Source organism: Mobula hypostoma, chromosome 5 (assembly GCF_963921235.1).
Source record: "Mobula hypostoma chromosome 5, sMobHyp1.1, whole genome shotgun sequence".
NCBI classification, from domain to species: domain Eukaryota; kingdom Metazoa; phylum Chordata; class Chondrichthyes; order Myliobatiformes; family Myliobatidae; genus Mobula; species Mobula hypostoma.
The window spans coordinates 173,611,754-173,631,809 of record NC_086101.1 but is presented as its reverse complement, the minus strand read 5'-3'; the positions used below and the strand labels follow the sequence as shown (position 1 = coordinate 173,631,809).

At 41.2% G+C, this 20,056-nt stretch overlaps 1 protein-coding gene across 7 annotated transcripts in view; it reads left to right on the top strand.

The window, feature by feature from the left end:
* tenm3 (teneurin transmembrane protein 3) overlaps positions 1 to 20,056 on the top strand; it is a 2,629,382-nt gene that overhangs the window by 1,409,650 nt on the left and 1,199,676 nt on the right. For all 7 annotated transcript variants that reach the window (XM_063049436.1, XM_063049434.1, XM_063049437.1 and 4 more), the window contains exon 6: positions 7,415 to 7,487. The gene's annotated coding sequence lies outside the window, so the exon portion shown is untranslated. The remainder of the gene's footprint in view (positions 1 to 7,414; positions 7,488 to 20,056) is intronic.

Below are 20,056 nucleotides of genomic sequence, written 5' to 3'. Positions count from 1 at the left end.
GTAGCCTCTGCCTGTCTGCAGGGAGGAGAAGGACAGCCAAGTGATCAGATTTCCCAAAGTGCGGTCTGGGCATGGAACAGTAGGCATTCCTTAACTTATTGTGGCAGTGATCTAGTATGTTGGGATCTCTGATGCTACAGTTTATATGCTGATGGTAATTGGGCAGGGATTTCTTCAACCAAGCTTACTCGATATACGAGACAGTGATTTGAAATGTGTCAGGATGAACTGATTCAAGTTTGGAGATGGCATCATGCAGTGTCTCAAGTGTTTGATTATGATCAGCCGATGGTGGTATGTAAACTGCAGTCAGGATTATGGAGCAGAACCCTCTTGGTAGGTAGAATAGTCATCATTTGATCATTAGGCTTGTTCAAGGTCGGGGGAGCAAGAGCATGATAAAAGCCATTACATCAGAGCACCGTAGTGAGTGAAGGGAGTGGTAAAGGCAGAGACTTTCACAACATTGTTGAGGTACCTAGACAAGCTTGGTGGGACCAGAATCAAGTCCAAGAGCTAATAAGTAGGATTGCTATGAATGGATTCTTGATGGTCAAGATCATGGTGGGCCCAAGAACCTGTCTCCATACTGTATGACTATGACTTCATGTACTGGTTATCAACCATCTTCACTTCTAGGCTGATCTGAAAAATCTATGGAACCATGTCTAAGAAGAATAAGGAAGTTAATCCCTGGGTAATGTCTATTATTTAACACAGCAAAGTAGATTATCAGGCTATTATCATTTGTGGGAGCTTCGAGTGTGTCTGCACATTTCCTTCATTGCAACAGTGAATATGCCTGAGAAATACTTCACTGACATACTGAGGAGAGCAAAGGTCACGAACGGTGCTCGAAAAATTCAGATGCTTATTTTCTTGCCTTGTACTTGAATGATAATAACATATGAGGCAGCACGGTAGCATAGTGGTTAACATAGCACTTTACCTTGCTACCCAGATTCAGTACCCACCACCGTCTGTGAGGAGTTCAGACTTTCTCCCATGATCACATGTGTTTCCTCCAGGTGCTCCGGTTTCCCGACACTTCCCAAAGACCAACGGGTAAGTAAGATAACTGGTCACGTGTGTAAAATGGCACCATGGGCTCTTTGGGCTGGAAGGGCCTGTTACCATCCTGTATAAGACCATAAGATATAGGAGCAGAATTAGGGCATTCGGCCCATTGAGTCTGCTCCAGCATTTCATTATGGCTGATCCATTTTCCCTCTTAGCCCCAGTCTCCTGCCTTCTCCCCATATCCCTTCATGCCCTGACCAATCAAGAATCAAAACACTTCTTCTTAAATATACATAAAGACTTGGCCTCCACAGCTGCCTGTGGCAATGAATTCCACAGATCCGCCACCCTCTGGCTAAAGAAATTCCTCCTCATCTCTGTTCCAGAAGAACGCCCCCCTATTCTCCCCACATCAAGGCCTTTCACGATTCAATAGATGTAAATGAGGACACCCCTCATTCTTCTGAATTCTAGTGAATACAGGCACAGAGCCATTAAATGCTCTTCATATGACAAGCAATTCAATCCTGGATTCATCTTCATGAAATTCCTTTGAACCATCTCCATTTTCAGCACATCCTTTCTAAAGGAAGAGGCCCAAAACTGCTCACAATACTCCAACTCAGGCTTCACCAGTGCTTTATAAAGTCTTCACATTACATTCTTGTTTTTACATATCTATAAATAAAAATTAAAATAAAACAATAAATTATCAAAAAAATAATTTGTTCTTGTTTAGCATAAATCTGCATTGCAGGGCCGTAATGAAACTCATTTTGGATTGTCCAGTCAGACTGTACTCAAAGACAAGAATTTTGAGCTGAATGTTCTCCTTTTGGATCCTTTACTGTGAAGTCCATTGTTTCTTTCATCAGTTGATTCGTCTTTTAACAAAGAATAATTCAGTACTTTTTTATAGAGGTGAATTTAGGTAAACAAGTTTTGTTCATGGCAAATAACTCGTATTAGAAATAATGTTTTACCAGAGTTAGTGGACAGATTATTCCTACACTCAGTGGCCGCTTTATTAGGTACACATGTACACCTCCTCATTAATGCAAACATCTGATCAGCCAATCATGTGGCAGCTACTCAGTGCAGAAAAGCATGCAGGAATAGTCAAGATATTCAATTGCTGTTCAGAATAAACATTAAAATGGGGAAAAAATGTAATCTAAGTGACTTTGACTGTGGAATGATTATTGGTGCCAGACTGGGTGGTTTAAGTATCTCAGAAACTGCTGATCTATTGGGATTTTCATGCACAGCAGACTCTAGAGATTATAGAGACTGATGTGAGAAACAAAAAGACATTCAGTGAGTGGTTGTTCTGTGGGTGAAAACACTTCCTTAATGAGAGAGGCGAGAGGAGAATGCCCAGACTGGTTAAAGCTGACAGAAAGTAACAGTAATGCAAATAACCACACATGTGCAGAAGAGCACTTTTGAATGCACAACACATTGAGACTTGAAGTGGATGGGCTCCAGCATGCAGAAGACCACGAACATACACTCAGTGGCCATTCTATTAGGTAAAGGGTGTATCTAATAAAGTGGACACCGTGTAATTACAGCATTCTGTTGTTTGCTGTTTAAATTGCAGCAATGGTGCATTATTTAATACCATTGATAAATCTGCAGACAGCGGAACAATATATAAACATCCGCAATTGTTTATCTGTTAATGTCACCAGCAGTAAGTGCTTTTGTTAAGTGATTCAGCTATTTTGTTTTAATGATGATGTGTGAATTCAATGATGGAAATATTTGGAAGATGGACAAAAGAGAGCAGGATCAGGAAAACTAATTAACTGCAATTTGAACACACAACTAATGAAAGCCAAGTGTGTAAAGTCTTTAGAAACTACATTTATTGGTCCCCAGTCTCCTAATATAATTTGGCAAACTCTCAACTGAATGTGGTTTTCCATAAATGAGCAGTGAGTATCATTGGCCAAGAAACTACTGCAGGATCTTTTTTAGTAGATTGACCCAAAACTTGATTTCTGTGGATATATCATCCATTGAGTGCGGGGTATTCCAGTGCTCTGGAATGCTTTTACATTTAAAGTCATCTGCTCTGTGGCCTAGAATGACACAGTCACCACAGTTGACAGAATAATCCTAACAGCTTGTGCAGTTCATTTCTAATTCATGTGGTTCAAAACTTAATCGCAACTTATAAGCAACTCCGCTCCATCCACAAAATGTGGTATTTCCCCATGGCTTACCATGCTAATTCCGATCCCCATTCCCGTTCCGACATGTCTGTCCATGGTCTCCTTTTCTGCCGTGGTGAGGTCACTCTCAGGTTGGAGGAGTAGCACCTCATATTCTGCCTAGGTAGCCTCGACATCGATTTCACCTTCTGATATCTTTTCCCTTCACCCTTCCCATTCCTTCCATTCCTGACTCAGGCCGCTTACCTATCTCCTCCAATTGTTTATCACCTTCCTTTGGTGGCCCTCCTCCTTCCCTTTCTCACATGGTTAACTCTCATCTCCTCCAAGATTCCATCTTTTGCAGTCCTTTGCCTTTCCCAGCTTCTTACTTCTTCCCCTCCTCCACACACCTGGTTCCACTTAGCACCTTTTAATTTGTTCTTGTTTCCTTTCCCCACCTTCATATTTTGGCATCTTCTCCCCTTCCTTTCCAGTGTTGATGAACAGTCTTGACCTGAAACATCAGGGGTTGAAGCTAAACTGGGAATTTCTATAGAGAGCAGTCTAACTGGCAGCAGCACCCTCTGGTACGGGGATGGGGGTGGGAGGCTACTGCACAGGATCAAAAGATGCTGCAGAAAGTTGTGAACTCAGAGAGCTCCATCATGGGCACTAGCCTCCATAGCATCCAGGACATCTTCAAGGAGCAGTGCCTCATAAAGGTGGCATCCACCACCAACGATCGCCATCACCCTGGACATGCATTGTTCTCATTGCTACCATCAAGAAGAAGGCGCAGGAGCCTTCTGCCAAATAACACACACAATGCCTATAAAAAGTATTCACCCCTCTTGGAAGTTTTCTTGTTTCATTGTTTTACAACATTGATCACAGTGGATTTAATTCGGCCTTTTTTTGACTTTGATCAAGAGAAAATAACTTCTTTGTGGCAAAGTGATCTCTACAAAGTGATAAAAATTAATACAAATATAAAATACATGTTGGAGTCCAGACCTCAATGCAGTTGAGAATTTGTGGCTGGACTTGAAAAGGGCTGTTCACTCATGACCCCCATGAAATCTCAGAGCTTAAGCAGTTTTGTAAAGAAAAAAGGGGGGAAATTGCAGTGTCCAGATGTGTAAAGCTGATAGAGACCTATCCACTCAGACTCAAGGATCTAATTGCTGCCAAAGGTACATCTACTGACTTGATGGGGATGAATACTATGAAATCAATTATTTTGTGTTTTATATTTGTAAATAATTTAGACCACTTTACAGAGATCTGTTTTCACCTTAACATGAAAGAGTCTTATTCTGTTGGTCAGGTCAAACAAGCCAAATTAAATCCATTGTGATGCAATGTTCCTCGGGGTCAATATCACAAATGACCTGACTTGGTCCAGCCAAGCAGAGTTCACTGCCAAGAAGGACCACCAGCACCTTTACTTCTTGAGAAAACTAAAGAAATTTGGCCTGTCCCCTAAAACCCTCACGAATTTTTATAGATGCACCGTAGAAAGCATTCTTCTAGGGTGCATCACAACCTGGTATGGAAGTTGTCCTGTCCAAGACCGGAAGAAGCTGCAGAAGATCGTGAACACGGCGCAGCACATCACACAAAGCAATCTTCCGTCCGTGGACTCACTTTACACCGCACACTGTCGGAGCAGTGCTGCCAGGATAATCAAGGACACGACCCACCCAGCCAACACACTTCTCGTCCCTCTTCCCTCCGGGAGAAGGCTCAGGAGCTTGAAGACTCGTACAGCCAGATTTGAGAACAGCTCCTTTCCAACTGTGATAAGACTGCTGAACAGATCCTGACTCGGAGCTGGGCTGTACCCGCCAAATATCCGGACCTACTGCTCGTTTTTTTTTGCCCTGCCTTACTTTCCATTTTTCTATTTTCTATTTATGATTTATAATTTAAATCTTTAGTATTTACTAATTTTTACTATTTTTAATATTTAATATTTGTAATCCAGGGAGCGGGAAGCACAGAATCAAATATCGCTATGATGATTGTACGTTCTAGTATCAATTGTTTGGCGACAATTAAGTATAAAGTATGTTGTAAAACAACATAATATGAAAACTTCCAAGTGGGGAGGGTGCTTTTTATAGGCACTGTAATTCACAGTTTTTATTATTTGCCGGTGATATTAAACCTGATTCTGATTCCAATTTCCATATATGTTGCCTGACCTCCTGAGTTCTTCCAACATTTTGTGTGTATTGCTCTGGTTTTCCAGCATCCACAGAATCTCTTGTGTAGACGAAGCTTTTAGTTGCATTCCAATAAGTAATTACATCTTCTTCTGGTGTTGCTTGTTTATTATTTAGTTTGTGCAGTACATAATAATCTTTTGTGGAGTGAGTTCTTTCACCACACCACCAGCTGAATAATCTCCTGTCAATAAAATAGGCTTTTCCCCTTTTTTGTGTGACTGTAGGGATCACAAGAAATTGGCCAAGATTTTACAACATCTATCAACAGTTTCCTTTGTAACTGCTGACTGCCCCATAACTGCATAATGATAAGTGGTTTAAAAGATTTCCACAAGAATGCACAAATCCTAAAATTGCTGATAGGAGCTTACTAGTTTTTTTCATCATGTTTCAAATTCAATATTGGAGTGACATCGTAGACATTTCGTCCTTCACATGTACAGCTAACTCACCCGGGAGTGTTTCACCTTGAACTTTAATAGTTCAAAGGGTTGTAAATGGAAATATTGGTTAACTTAGATTCTTTGAAAAATCTTTCCATGTATTAAAATGTGCAAAGATTTTTAAAATTCATTTTATTTTAATTTTTGCTACTAGTAGCTCTTGAGTGTTGGACCTGTAGTCGTTAGTTTAGAAGAATGAGAGACGAGCCCTGTAGAACCTATTAAATATTGAAAGGCCTAGAAGGAGTGGACATGGAGAGGATGTTTTCTGTTGTGGGGGAGTCTAGGACGAGAGGATACAACGTCAGAATACAAGGACTTTCATTTGTAACAAAAAAGAAGAGGATTTTCTTCAGCCCTAGAATGCTGAATCTGTAGAATTCATTGACAAAGATGGTTGTGGAGGCCAAGTCATTGGAAATATTTTAAACGGAGGTTAATATGTCCTTGTTTAGTAAGGGTGTCAAAGGTTATGGGAAGAAGGCAGGAAAAAAGAATTGAGAGGGAAAGAAAATCAGCCATGATGAAATGGCAGAGCAAACTAGCTTATTTCTGCTCCGTTGTCTTATGGTCTTGATCCAACTTGGTTTGAGTGATGCACTATGCTGGACACTGAGGTGCGGGGACCTGTCTGGCAATCTATCAAATACTTCATTGGTGTATTGCTTAAGGTTGAAACATGAGTGACATTGGTGGTATTTAAGAGAATGTGTTGATTTGATAACAATTAATGCATACTTCTGAAATTAAAAACAAATCAGTTGATTAGTCCAGACTGAAACTGAATACTTTGTGACATCCATTAAGTCGCTCTAGAGCTGATAATTCAGTATTGCTGTGGTTCCTTTTGGTTTTAATTATTTTTGAAGCTACTGCTTTAAGTTAAAACTAAAAATTCTTTTCTTCTCTTTAATTCACTTTCTTTCTCTGACTTGAATTTGAATTCAGCACGATAAGTTATGGACACTAATTTATTCAGACCTTCCAGCTGTTGTACAAACCTTCAGCCTGAGTGGTTAAAGTGACACCAATTGTTTTTCCTGTTTATTTGAGTATCGAAAACCTAGAAGTGGTTGAAGCACTGTTTTTATTACCAACAACTTGTCACACAATGTAACACGCAGATTAAACAAACAAACTCAAGATTACTCATATTAACACCAACTACTAGAGGAATTTTAATGCTTTTGCTATTTTTGGGAGCAAAAAGAAATTGCCCAGACTCGAGCAATCTTCCTAGTAAACTAACTGGTAGAGATTCAAGTGGATTATTTAATCTGGATGGAATTCAGAATCAGTGTTTACACCGGCAAGACAGCAGCAGCCATTAACCAAAGGCATCTGATTGCTGTTGGCCGCAGTCTTGTTTCAATCCATGTTGATACCCGTCAGACTCCTGTTGCTTTGAGGAATTTGTTCAATTTTGCAATTAAAATGTTCCACAGATACTTTCTATGAAATTACTAATGCCAAGAGAATTTAAAGTGAAGCCCTGAAATAAAATTTGGAAGGAAATATTCAGCATCATTGACACTTCTACTTTTCCATTATCTTTCAGGAACCACCCTGTGACATCATCATCATTACCTAGTGACGAAAACCTGCAAGCCTCTCATCCAAACTCACTGCAGGTAACATGGAAAGCATCTACTTTGAAGTCTATGTTTAAAGTTCAGATGAAATCAGCAAAGTATCTTTGTGCTGAGGGTTGAATTTTGGAGCAATGTAGCTATCAATTAAATTGATGTAACAGTCTGGAGCCTATCTCTAAAAGGTTGTTCTAATAGCCCATGTTTCATTATTATTCGAAATCCATATTCATTCATTATTTCTACAAAGGCGCCATCTGTTTATGTACAACTCCTTTGTGGGGGTGGGGAGGGAATTGTGGAGGGAAGTCGTGGCTTTGTATAGATCTTCAATTCCATTGCCTTCAAATGAAAGTATCTCCTGTTAATATAGGGTAGGATCTGACAGTATTCCAACAAAAAGGCAGCAGTTTTAGGCAAAGACTGGGTCAACTGATCATTTTTCTTTGCTGGAGGGTTAGGTAGTACCTAACACATAAAGTCAGATTCAAATGGGGTTCAGCTACTTCTGTTGATAGCACAAAAGGAGCTCCTTTGCCTGCCCAGTACATAAGTGTCTGCATTAAGTCTGCCCCCAGACTGTACAGATGAAGCAAGCTCCAGCTCAATTCTGTTATCTATCTTAGTTCAGAAGAAATGATTGTATCAGGTGCAATAACAGGTTTTATAAGACAGTAAGACAGATACATGAATAGGAAATATTTATAAGGTTGTGGGGCAATAGCTGGAAAATGGGACTAGCATGAATGCGTCAGCATGGATGATTTGGGCAGAAGGGCCGTTTTCATGCTGTATGACTCTGACTCTATGAAAAGACCCTGAAATTGGAGAGGATGAGGTTATCCCCTGAGGACAATTTGTCCTAGTGAACAGAAGAAGGAGAAAAAGGACAGGGATGGAGAGAATAAGGACTTGGAATTTGCCATGAAAAATGGCCTTCCAGATATTACTGGAAATATTTAAACACCAGCCAGTTTCATGAGCTCCTGGGGTATTGCATGCCAGTGATAATGCACGCCACATTCTGCCGAGTTGTGCAGAGAGATTCCATGCAGACAGAGAGTCATAGAGTACAGAAACAGATCCATTTGTATACCATACTGGTCAAGTATTATCTATCTATAATAGCCACTTGGCCTATGCTTAGCTCATCTAAACACCTGCATCCACCACCCTCAAATTCATCCTCAAATTCCCTCTGAAATCTTTGCATTCTATGCCTTGCCCAATAATGACAAGGCCTGCCTGTGTTACTGTCATCAGGGGTTCTTAGACATGAACAGCAAGGTCCCTCTATTCCTCAGTAATTCTCATTTATTTTATATACCCAAGCTTTAATAGTCCTCCCAAAATATAGCAGTTTTCAGGATTTAATTCAATCCTCCATTTCTTTGCCCATGCTACCCAACTGATCAATATTTTGTAGATGACGACCCTCAATGGCACAATCATTAATCATTCCTTCTGATTTCACATACATCATCATCAATATAACTAACAAACAGCAAGAGTCTCTACACCATCTTCTGTGATCACAGGCTTCCAGATGATAAAACCACCCTCAATTAGCATTCCTTTTCCCTATCGTTAAAGCATGTTGGATCCAATTTGCCAATTGCCCTGGTTCCCATGGGCACTTACCTTATGGAGCAGTGTCTCATGTGTCTTGTTGTCAAATGCCTTAGTGAAGTCCATGTAGACTGTATCAACTTCAAAGTAAATTTATTTTCAAAGTGCACATATGTCACCGTGTACGACCCTGAGATTCAGTTTCATGCAGGCACTCACAGTCAATACGAGAAATACAATATAATCAATGAAAGACTCTACCTACCCAACAAGGTGGACAAACAACCAATGTGCAAAAGATAACAATCTATGCTAATACAAAATGAAAGAATATAAAAGAAAAAAATAATAATACATACATAATTAAGCAATAAATATCAAGAACATGGGATGAAGAGACCTTGAAAGTGAGTCAATACGTTGTGGAAGCAGTTCAGTGACAGGGTGAGTGAATTTGTTCCTGAACCTGGTAGTGTGGGTCCTAAGGCTTCTGTACATCCTGTCTGATTGCAGCAGCAAGAGGGGAGCATGGCAAGGATGGTGGGCATCCATGATCATCCTGTGATAGCACTCCTTGTAGATGTGCTAAATGGTGGGGAGGGCTTTACTTGTGATCCATTCAATGTATTGCTGTTTCCCTATCAGGCTATGATGCAACGTGTCAATGTACTCCCTACTACACATCTATATAGGTTTGTCCAAGCTTTAGATGCTATGCTGAACCTTCACAAGTTTGTAAGGAAGTACAAGTGCTGCCATTCTTTCTTTGTAATGGCATTTACGTGCTGGACCAATGACAGGTCCTCTGGAATTATAACCCTAAGGAATTTAAAGTTGTTGATCCTCTCCACCTCTGATGTCCCAGTGAGGACTGGCTCATCCTCTAGCCTCTTCCTCCTAAAGTCAATATTCAACTCTGTTTGGTCTTGCTGACATTCAATGACAGGTTGTTGTTGTGACACCACTCGGACAGATTTTCAGTCTCCCTCCTATAATCTGATTCATCACCACCTTTGATTCAGCCAACGTCAGTAAGCTTAAATATGGCATTGGAGCTGTACAGCCTCACAGTCATAAGTGTAAAGCAAGTAGAGCGGGGGGCTAAGCAGTGGTGCACCTGTGCTGGTGGAGGTTGCAGAGGAGATGTTGCCAATCTGAACTGACTGAGATCTGCAAGTGAGGAAATTAAGGATCCAATTGCACAAAGGAGTATTGAGGCCATGTTCTTAAAGCTTATTGATTAGCTTTGAGGGGATGATAGTATTGAATGTCAAGCTGCAGTCAATGAACAGCATCCTGCTGTGTGCGTCTTCACTGTCCAGATGTTCTCGGGTTAAGTGAAGTGCCAATGAAATGGCGTCTGCTGTTGACCTGTTATAATGGAAGGCAGATTGGAACGGATCCAAGTTACTTCTCAGGCTGGTGTTGGTACATATCATCATCAATCTCTCAAAGCACTTTATCCCAGTGGATGTAACTGCAGCTGGACAATTTCTTCTATCCTGCTACTATAAGACTACTTAACAAATCTAGCTTGTCATGGTCTTGCACTTTATTTTCCACCTCACTGTGTTTTCACTATAACACCACATTGTGCACTCTGTTGTTACTTTTCCCTTGCACTACCCTAATGCGCTGATGTGTGAAATGATCTGTATAGATGGCATGCAAAACAAAATTTTTGCATTGCACCTCAGTACATGTGACAATAGTGAAAAAAAAACAATTATCTCTTTAGCCATGCTTTTTCAGAGATATCCTCCTATCCTGTGCTCAGGGCTCTCTGAGGGTTCTCATCGGGATTCTCCATACTTTGGAAAGGAAATATTCAACATTGATCTCTTCCCACACTCATCAGAATTAAGAAAAGCAAAACTAGTGTTAAAAGTTTACTTAGAAAAAGGCCAAGAAGTCTTTTGAAGATACCTCAAATAATGTCTGGAGGCTCAAAAGCTCTACCTGTTTTACATTATACCGATGATCTGGACAGTACAATTCATTACAATTGATTACTAAGTGACAAACTCAGTTGGTAGGGATGAACGAAGGCCTACAATTAAATTATACAAAACCTTTTGTGCTTGTTTTGATGTACAAAAAGCACTTTGATTATATTTTATGATTTTATGCTCATTTATAACAGAAAGGACACCATGGTGACATAGCAGTTAACATGACGCTATTGCAGCTTGGAGTGTTAGAGTTCAGAGTTCAATTCCAGAGTCCTCTGTAAGAAAGCTTGTACATCCTTCCTGTGTGCACGTGGATTTCTGCCCGGTGCTCCAGTTTCCTCCCACAGTCCAAAGACGTACCAGTTAGCAGGTTAATTGGTCAATGCAACCTTGTGAATTACCAGTGTTTAGACAATAAGACCATAAGACAAAGGAGCAGAAGTTGGCCATTCGGCTCATCGAGTCTGCTCCGCCATTCTATCATGAGCTGATCCACTCTCCCATTTAGTCCCACTTCCCCGCCTTCTCACCATAACCTTTCATACCCTGGCTACTCAGATATCTATCAATCTCTGCCTTAAATACACCCAATGACTTGACTTCCACTGCCGCCCGTGGCAACGAATTCCACAGATTCACCACCCTCTGGCTGAAAAAAATTCTCGCATCTCTGTTCTGAATGGGCGCCCTTCAATCCTTAAGTCATGCCCTCTCGTACTAAACTCCCCCACCATGGGAAACAACTTTGCCACATCTACTCTGTCCATGCCTTTCAACATTCAAAATATTTCTATGAGGTCCTCCCTCATTCTTCTAAACTCCAAGGAGTACAGTCCAAGAGCGGTCAAACGTTCCTCATATGTTAACCCTCTCATACCTGGAATCATTCTAGTGAATCTTATCTGAACCCTCTCCAACATCAGCACATCCTTTCTTAAATAAGGAGCCCAAATCTGCACAAAGTACTCCAAGTGAGGTCTTAGCAGTGCCTTATAGATCCTCAACATCACATCCCTGCTCCTATACTCTGTTCCACTAGAAATGAATGCCAACATTGCATTCACCTTCTTCACCACCGACTCAACCTGGAGGTTAACCTTAAGGGTATCCTGCACGAGGACACCCAAGTCCCATTGCATCTCAGAACTTTGAATTCTCTCCCCATTTAAATAATAGTCTGCCCGTTTATTTCTTCTACCAAAGTGTATAACCATACACTTTCCAACACCGTATTTTATTTGCCACTTCTTTGCCCATTCTCCCAATCTATCCAAGTCTCTCTGCAGACTCTCTGTTTCCTCAGCACTACCAGCCCCTCCACCTATCTTTGTATCATCAGCAAATTTAGTCACAAAGCCAACTATTCCATAATCCAACTCGTTGATGTACAAAGTAAAAAGAAATGGCCCCAACACGGACCCCTGTGGAACACCACTGGTAACCAGCAGCCAACCAGAATAGGATCCCTTTATTGCCACTCTCTGCTTCCTGCCAATCAGCCAATGCTCTATCCACATATGTAACTTTCCCATAATTCCATGGGCTCTTATCTTTTTAAGCAGCCTCATGTGCGGCACCTTGTCAAAGGCCTTCTGAAAATCCAAATACTCAACATCCACTGCATCTCCCTTGTCTAGCCTACTTGTAATTTCCTCAAAAAAATTGCAATAGGTTTGTCAGGCAGGATTTTCCTTTAAGGAAACCATGCTGAGTTCTGCCTATCTTGTCATATGCCTCCGTAATCTCATCCTTGACAATCGACTCCAATAACTTCCCAACCACTGATGTCAAGCTAACAGGTCTATAATTGCCTTTATGCTTCCTTGCCCCCTTCTTAAATAGCGGAGTGACATTTGCAATCTTCCAGTCTTCCAGAACCATGCCAGAATCTATCGACTTTTGAAAGATCATCGCTAATACCTCCGCAATCTCCACAGCTACTTCCTTCAGAACACGAGGGTGCATTCCATCTGATCTGGGAGATTTATCTACCCTTCGACTATTCATCTTCCTGAGTACTTTCTCTGTTGTAATTGTGACTACACACACTTCTCTTCCCTGACACCATTGAGTGTCCGGTATACTGCTGTCTTCCTCAGTGAAGACTGATGCAAAACACTCATTCAGTTCCTCCGCCATCTCCTTATCTCCCATTACAATTTCTCCAGCATCATTTTCTATCGGTCCTATATCTACTCTCACCTGTCTTTTACTCTTTATATACTTGAAAAAGCTTTTAGTATCTTCTTTGATATTATTTGCTAGCATCCTTTCATAGTTAATCTTTTCCCTCTTAATGACCTTCTTAGTTTCCTTTTGCAAGCTTTTAGAAACTTCCCAATCCTCTGTCTTCCCACTAATTTTTGCTTCCTTGCTTCCTCTCCTTTGCTTTAACTTCTGCTTTAGCTTTAACTTTGGCTTTTTCCCTACTCCTTCTTTTCTTCCAAGGATCCACTGTCTTCTCCTATCAAATTCTTCCTTCTTAACCCCTTTACCTCTTCCACCGATCATCTCCTAGTTTCTAATTTCACTCCCCATCCACTTTCCCCTTCACCCGTCTTCAGCTATCACCTTTCACTCCCCCTCCCCCCAGTTTTCTTAGTCTGGCTTCTTCCTTTCCAGGCCTGTTGAAGGATCTTAGCCCAAAAATGTCGAAATGTTTATTTACCTCCATAGATGCTGCCTGACCTTCTGAGTTCCTCCAGCATTCTGTGTGTGTGAGTTGCTCTGGATTTCCAACATCTGCAGAATCTCTTGTTTTTATAGTCACGGTTGTCATCAGCATACTGGCCATATCCATTAACCAGCTCCACGATAGATAAGGGTTATCGGGTTTTTATTTTGTTGCTATTTATAGTGTATAAATTGCTGTAAAATGACTTGTATAATTGCCTTTAGGTGAATACCTGGAAAGGAAGGTTTATACTCTGTTAAACGAAGTAAAGACCATACATTTTCAGTTTGATAGCTTTACAGAGGTATGTTTGGGTATTTTACATTGGGTTAGGCTGACTTTGTGAAAGGCTTATTATGAACAGTTCCTCCCTTTCTTCACTGTTCCACACATTCAGTTGGTGACATCTTCCACACTACTAACCCTTGTATCTTGGTTAGCGTTCAGACAGATAGGCTAAAAGGTTTAGCATTAATAGCTCCCCATTCTTCTTACGTTACCCTCTTCCTGTAAGCATTTATTTTTTCAACTGGTTTCCACGTTATATCTTTGAATAGTTTCAGTCTCTTTCCTTCCTCCATTAGCCAACGTTGCACAAGTCATTAAACTGCAAGAAATCTCTTCTCTGCAGCACTCCGCAGGCAATGAAGGATCTCGGAATGCTTCAGTGGGCAAGGTTGTTCCCTTCCCGAAGGCTTGGGAATCTCCGCTGGGTAGTTAGGAACAGGCAGGGGAGAGACACAGCGAAGCAGGAAGCAGTGGAGCATGTTAGGCAGTGTTCAGGTGATTAACTTTAAGCAGGATTTTGAAGAAATGAGATTTGGTGCCAAGGCAAAGTTGTTTTGGAATAGAATTCCAGAAGTCAGGAATGTAATGACTGACAGATGGTTAATGGAGCAAACAAAGGAAATGAGTAGCAATCCAGACTTGGGGGAATGAATCATGTAACTGCCTTTCAGTGATTACCCGGGAGGGAAGGCTTACACACTTGAAAGAACACGCTGATAACTGAAAGACCATACATTTGTATCAACCTTTGAATTTATTTGGGTTGCTTTACTGAGCTGTCATGGCTTTGTCCTTATATTAGTTGTTTGGATGACACAGAACTTTATAATAATAATGGCGGATGTGTTTCTGCCTATCCTTTCTGCCCTTCATGTTTCAATGCTCTTTGGATCTGGGGGTGGTGCCAGAGGACTGGAGAGTGGCACTTCACTCATCAAAGGGAATAGGGATGAGGCCATTAAGCAAACATCAGTCAGTATTGGGGAAAGTGTAGATGCATAAATCCAGAGCATGATTAATAATTATTTGGAAGAAAATGGACCATTTCAAGTAAACCAACACAAGTTTGTTGATGGCAAGTTTTGTGAAATCAGGATTTTTTTGAGGAGGTAACATAAAGTTTGAGGGCCATGCAGTTGATCTGATGATTATGGACTTCTCTTCTTAGGGTGCTGCAAATTTGAAGTATGTGACATATACTCGGTGGCCACTTTATTAGTTACATTTGTACAGCTGTTTGTGAAGGTAAATACCTTAATCAGCCAATTAAGTGGCAACAACTTCATACATAAAAACATGTGATGGTCAAGAGGTTCAGTTGTTGTTCAGACCAAACTTCAGAACGGGAAGAAATGTGATCTAACCACAGAATGATTGTTGGTGCCAGACGGGGTGGTCTGAGTATCTCAGAAACTGCTCATCTCCTGGGACTTTCACACAGAACAGCCTCTAGAATATATAGAGAATGGTGTGGAAAAAATATAGTTTCCTGTAAGTAGCAATTTTGTGGGTGAAAATACCTTGTTAATGAGAGAGGTCAGAGGAGAATGCCAGATTGTTTCACGTTGATAGGAAGGCAAGAGTAATTCAAATAACCACGCGCACAGTGGTGTGCAGAAGAGCATTCCTGAATGCACAACACATCAAACCCTGAAGTGGATGGGCTACAGCAGCAGAAACCCACACACATACACTCAGTGGCCACTTTATTAGGCACAGGGAGTGCCTAATAAATTGGTCACTGAGTGTAAAAGTGATAATGACAACATGGATACTTGGTTGGTTAAGTAGCAAAAAAATAACAGAACATCATTGTGAATGGCTCTTTTTTTCACCTCTTTGAATGGCCTAGACATGGGGCTCCAAGCCACAATTTTTAAATTAGCAGATGATATGAAACTTAGTAGAGTTGTCAGCTGTGAAGAGGATAGTGACAAATTGTTATGTAATCTAAAGTGACAGGTGGAATAGGCAGATGAATGGTGGATGAAGTTGAATGTAGAGAAGTGTGAGTCGATGCTTTTTCATAAAACATGAGGAGAGGCGATAAATATTCTTCGAAAAGTGGTGCAGAAAGTGAGGAGCCTGAGAATAGGGGTTCGCCAGTCGCTGAAAATGGCAGTGCAGGTGGGAACGCAATTATTTTGGTCATGAGGGCTTTATCAAGAGAGGCATAGAGGATAAAAGCAGTGAAGTCATGCTGATTATTTCTTAAACACTGACCCTATCTCAACTGGAGTATCATGTTCAATTCTGTTCACCTCAGTATAAGAAGTAAAAGCATTGTAGACACTCCAGAACAGCATTGGGTTGGATTCTGTAGTTACAGTGTCATATTTGAGAGGCTGGGACTGTTCCTTCAAAGGAAGGTTAAGATAAGATTTAATATGTAAAATGTTGCATTGTCTGGACAGGCTGGATAATGGGAGGCTGTTTAGACTGGTGGAGACATCACCAACTGGAAGTCATGAATATATATTATAGGGGAAGAGAATTGTGTTTCCGGTAAGATGGTGGCGTGCTTGGATGCAGCGGCCTCTCGGCGCTAACCAAAGGTGGTTTTATCTTTGTTATTGTTTTTTTATATGATCACAAGCGTATACTAGACTTCAAGAACTTCAGGTACTACAGGTCTACTGCATCCGTGAGATCGGAGTAGCCGGCGGGGGTGTCAAAGGATCCGCCCGGCGTGTCAGTGGAGGAGCCAGCTGGTGGGTCGTAGGAGCTGGACTGGGTTTAGAAGAGATGACCTGGGTGCAGACTATGTTGCTGCCTGCTATTCAAAGGCATTGGAGTTGGTGCATGAAGGTGGCATGCAGTGTAACCATGGGAGATTGTCATGGGTGATTCTCTTCTGATCACAAGACTCTGTTGGACTGTAAGATGCTGCAGGCCTGTTCCTTTGTTGATCGTGAAGCAGGTGACGTGGGTGGTGCGTAGCCTCAGTTGTAGAGATGAATAGGCCTCAAGCCTTGGGCTTGCTTCTCGCTGCATTTGAGGCAAGGAGACATCAGAGGTGGTATAGTATGGGGTCTGTGCTCGGTTGGAGTCTCTGATCTCCCATTAGTGTTGCTTTCCAGTGTTCGATTGGTGGAATGACAGGCTGGATTGCCGGGACCTGTACTATCAATTTACAGGACATATTGCTCTGGGTCTTGGGCTATATATACACCCTGTACGTGGTTTTTCCGCGTGACTATTTTTTTCTCATTATTTTAAATGTGCTGTGGATGTTTTCATCTTGACCCCAGAGGAACGCTGTTTCATTCAGCTGTATCCATGTATCGTTGAATGATAGGAAACTTGATTTGATTGATATGATTTTTATACTGACACAAGGGTAACCATTTTACACCGCATTTGTTTGGATTCTGGATTGAACTGCCTACAGATGTGATGGAGGCAGGTTGCAATGTGACCATGAAGAGGGAATTGCAAAAACATATTTTGAGGAAAAACTTGCTAAGCATTTGGGAATGCATTGGGAGGGTAGATCCACTGAGTCGCTCTGACAGAAAGCCAACGCAGTCGTGATGGGATATTTGACCTGCATCTGTGCTGGAAACATTCAATGACTCTACAATATCTATCAAAGGTGGCACTATCAGTTCCACCTGTGACAAAAAATTGGGATCACAGTTAGGATCTGAGATTGCTGAATGTGGTATTGAAGGCTATAAAATACCTCATTAACATTTCTGCTGCTTTTTAGTTGAGCAAAGACTGCATATTTTAAGCAGGATTGTGATAACATATTGGCTTTTGTTCTTTGTGCATCTATTTTTAAAGTCTAGGATTACATGAACTTTATTAAATCTTTACTTTTCTGCCATACTCAAATGTTTGCTCAGAGGCACCTTCAGGCTGCTTTTATAATGTATAGTCATGAAAATTGAATTATTTACAACGTCTTATTTCCTTTCATCCTGGTAGGAATATATATCACCTCACTTGTATCACGCTGGACATATCTACATTGAACTGTACCTACCACACTTCTGCCCTTTCATCCAGCTTGCCAACAGTCTCTGGTCTATTATTATCTTCTTCACGGATTACCACACTCTCTACATTAGCTGTAGATTCTGAAGCCGCACTTCCCTTCTCCAGGGAATCTAAAAGGTGATTCAATCATATTTGCCAGGATATTGCCTGGATTTCACCACAGCATTGCCTGGATTAGAGAGTATTAGTGGTAAGGAGAGGTTGGACTAACTTGGTGCATTAGAAGCTGAGGGATGACCTGATGTAAGTATATGAAATGATGACAGGCATAGATAGATAGGTAGGTAGCGTCTTTTTCCCAAGTCAAAGGCTAAAATGCTTAGCTTTAAAGTAAAAGATTGGTATTGGTTTATTATAGCCACATGTGCCAATATAGAGTGAAAAGCTTGCTTGGATACTGGTCATTGTGCTAGAATAACAATGCAGAATAAAGTGTAAAAGTTACTAAACAAAGTGCAGATAAAGTTCACGATCATGAGGTCAAGAGTCTATCTTATCGTATAAGAGGTCCGGTCAAAAGTCTGATAACAGTGAGAAAGAAGCTGTCCTTGAGCCCAGTGGTACGTGATTTTGTGCGTTTGTATCTTCTGCCTAAACGGAGAGGGGAGAAAAGAAAATGTCTGGGCAGTGGTGGGGTCTTTGTTTACGCTGGCTGCTTTACTAAAGCAACAAGAAGTATAGACTAATTCCACAGAGGGAAGTCTGGCTCCTGTGAGGTGATGAGCTATGTCCACAACTCTCTGCAGTTCCATGCAGAGCAATTGCCCAAAACCATTATGCATTCAGACAATGTGTTCTATGATTCACTGATTTAAACTGGTAAGAGTCAACAGGGACATACCAAATTCATTTAGTTTCATGAGGAAGTAGAGGTATTGCTGGGCTGAAAAGAAAGAAAGTTTATAAGAGATTAACGAGGTAAATATTCTTCCAGTTTAAAATGGTGCTGGTGAAGCCCAGCGAAAACAAAGAATACATCTAATTACTTTATTAATAATACTTTTTCTTGTAAAATTTATGGTAAACAATCGCCACAAACAATGGAGAGGCGAGCGTACGCAAGGCTGAGTTGAGGGTTAAAGCGTGCATGGTGAAGTTGAGGTGAGGTTGAGGCAAGTTTGAGGCAAAATCAGGTTGAGGTCAAGGCATATTCGAGGCAAAGTCAGGGTGAGCAGGGCGGAGGAGATGCAGATTTGAGGCCCATCCACCTAAACAGAGAGCAAGGTTTGATCAATCTCAGCACCTGGCTGACTTGGAAATGTCAGGTATGGGCCAATACATGGCAGCGAGGTGTCCAGGCCCAGAGTGTACTGATACAACAGGGCCCAGGTCCTAGTGCGAGGAATGACCCAATGTTTGGATGATATAAACACCAGGCCAGATGGATTGAAAAGGTAGGGTGTAGGGACAAGAGGCGAGAGTTAGTCTGTTTCTGCTCACTGCTCTGTGACCTTAATTTGGCTCTGCACTGAACTCAGTCTGAAGCTATGGCCTGCTCCAGGCTTAGTGTCTGAGGGCCCCGTGACATTTACTCCTCTCTGGACTGAACTCAGTCTGAAGCTATGGTCTGCTTTTCTTTTCCTCTGCACATTGCATGTCTGATAGTCTTTTTTAATGAGCTCTTTTGGGTTTCTTTGTTTTGTGGCTGCCTGTAAGGAGACACATTTCAAGGCTGCATAATGTATACATACTTTGATAATCAATGTACTTTGAACTACACATAGACTGGGAGGAGCCTGGAGCTCTTTGCCAAGGGAAGTGGTCGAACCAGGTACAAAGGAAATGTTTAAGAAGAATTTAGGCAGATACAAGAGTAAGTAATGGAAAGATATAGGCAGTGTGCAGGCTAATGAGATTAGGTTAAATTAATATCATGGTCAGCACCAATGTCATGAACTGAAGGATGTATTCTGTGTTTTATCTTCTGTAATGAATGCTCCTGGGACTGAATTTTTGGAACTGCACTACATTCTTCTGTCCTGCCAGAGAAATAAATACTGATTAGCTTTCTCTGTTTCTTAGCCCTTGACCACATTTGTTTCACTGCAGCAACTGATCATTCGAGACACTCATTGAGTTTTACAGCACAGAAAGGGCCCCTCATTCCATTACATCCATGCTGA